At 38.2% G+C, this 2,375-nt stretch overlaps 1 long non-coding RNA gene across 1 annotated transcript; it reads right to left on the bottom strand.

The window, feature by feature from the left end:
- Positions 1-248: 248 nt before the first annotated feature.
- Positions 249-2,274, bottom strand: LOC120296334. The gene is made up of 4 exons (XR_005553278.1): positions 2,097-2,274; positions 987-1,117; positions 541-716; positions 249-471 (listed from the first exon to the last, which is right to left on the bottom strand). It is a non-coding gene; the product is annotated as an uncharacterized LOC120296334 (long non-coding RNA).
- Between the last annotated feature and the right edge of the window lie 101 nt (positions 2,275-2,375).

Genomic DNA, 2,375 nt, shown 5'->3' with positions numbered 1-2,375 from the left:
AAGATAGAACAGAAAATATCAATATTTCACCCCAATCCCAACATGTTCTAAAGGATCAAGGATTGTTTTTTTTTGGGGAAAAAAGGCCGACCTTTTAGTTAGAAACAGTTCAAGATGTCAACTTGCATGGAGACTGGAACTTTCATTGACGTGACTATATTAACCTGTTGTGTCTGCTGAAAGCCGACTAACACAAATGGATGGCAGTTGATTCCGTTTGTTTCATCTTTTCATGGTTCTTTGAATCCAAGGCCAGAATCACGAGCATCTTCCATTTGAAGATTTCACAGCTGTGAGAGGCTGCTATAGTCCACCAACTTACTTATTCTTTGACTTAGCCTGAGGAGCCAACGCCTTGACACACAGCCGTGGCTTTGTAGTGACCATTTTTGGCGGAAGCACTGATACAGCGGCCACCAGTGACCCACTTGGAATGGCTGCAAGGGGTAGGAGCTCCACCAGAACAGAAATCTGCAAAAACGATGTCAGATAAACATGAGAGAGAAAGAATGAAGAGAAGGGGGCATCATGGAGCTCTACCTCAGGGTTTTTAAGATCTACAACTGAATCTGATATAGCATCCTTAACTGCTGCAGCTACGACTTCAAAGCATTTGCGGCGGTCCAACAAAGGTAATAGATCAGAACCATCAGGTTTATCTTTGAATTCTTCAGCTCCATCTCTTCAAGACCTCTTCTATTATATCCAACTGCAAACTAGAGGCCAGTGGAAGAGTTGATCAATTTGTGAGCAGACAGATTCACTACATGGACCAATTTATAAGGATGCATAACAAGATTGTATCAGCTCTGATTCGATTTAAGGTAGAGGAGAACACTTTGTGCGACAGGGTAAGAAGCAACAGCTTAAACAAATTAGAAAATGAATCCCCAAAGTGTCACGCTTAAAAAGAGGACAGAAGGGGGAAGGGACTTAAGCAATAAATAGATAACTTGATCTTCTTATGATACAGATTGAACATGTACCTTTATTGGTGATGCAAGTGTACTTTGCTTATCCTTCACAAACTTAAGAACAAGCTTTTGAACAACAGTCCTTAGGTCTGGCTCATTCAAACTGCATGTAGCTTGGATAGGAAAAAATTCGATGACACCACCTGCACCAAAAACCGACTTCTTTAATTGTCATTTGAATGAATAAATCCTAAAATGTAATTCGAACCAGATAAATAATAAAATAAAGTCAGAGTTCAGGGAGAAAACGTTTAGCAAAGTTTAAAATAATATTTTTTTTAGAGAGATCCTTTCAAGTTAAAATTTCAAAATTTGCAAAACAGTGGTCTGTCTAATCAAATGCTAGCAACGAATTCATAAGAAGTTACGTCAACAAGCTACAAGTTTCCAGCAATGGGGAAAATTCTTGATGCATTTTCCACAGCCAAAGATCCACGAAAACCTTCTGTTTTTTTTTTTTTTTTTTTTTTTTGGGGGTTCTAAAATATCAGCAAAGATGTCTCCTTCACAAAAAAATAAAAATGCTTTCATTGTTGTCCTTCCACGACACACACATTTGCAATATTTCGAGTTATCTGAAATGCCTGCTTAACTGCAATTGTAGGGTGCACTAATGGGCTATTGGATGGTCTTTAATATATAAAAATAATATTTTAATTGATAAAAATTACAATAAACTTTGGGGTGACTTAGAATGTTGCATATACATTTTTCAAGAGAATAAGGACATTTATTGTCGAAAAGTCCCAAAAACCAAAATACAAGTCAAAAGCAAATTAGCCAAACCAACCACTCACATAACTTTTCCAGTCATAGCATAAATATGCAGCAATCCTATTATACTTATAGTGGGTAGAGTTTAAGCTGATCAAGTAAGACAGATATGCCTCATTGAGGCTTAGTTGCATGTCTGTTTTTTCTTTCCTTTAACTTTCAACTTAGAGGACTCATCCATCAATGCCAAGTTTCTCTGTCACATGCGACGCAAGAAGGTCTTATGCATCAGTAGTAACTCCTAGCACATTGCCCAATCCTATAGTAACAAGCCAGGGCAGGAAATGCATGTTATCAACTAGTAGCTATTTCAGTGTCTAATGTCAAGGAAGGAAACTAAAAACTCACTCTGGGGAACTCGAATCTGCAGATCCCAGGGAATCAATAATATCAGACACAATTTGAATGGTGTCGGCTGAATCCTCATGGGGGAACGTAAAGAGAGCAAACCACTCCCTGTCAACTTGACTAATGAAAGAGCTGAAGATTTATTTGCACTGATGTCTTCCTTTGTTTGAGAAGACACATCTTCTGGAAAGCTTACCTGCCAGTTGAATAGCGAAGTTGGAGGCACTTAGACTACAATTTGCAGGTATCTAAGTACATAGCGATTTGGTTTTGACCAGA

This window comes from Eucalyptus grandis, chromosome 7 (assembly GCF_016545825.1).
Source record: "Eucalyptus grandis isolate ANBG69807.140 chromosome 7, ASM1654582v1, whole genome shotgun sequence".
Classification (NCBI taxonomy): domain Eukaryota; kingdom Viridiplantae; phylum Streptophyta; class Magnoliopsida; order Myrtales; family Myrtaceae; genus Eucalyptus; species Eucalyptus grandis.
Note: the sequence above shows the minus strand (reverse complement) of the source record. Positions and strands in the feature narration are given on the sequence as shown.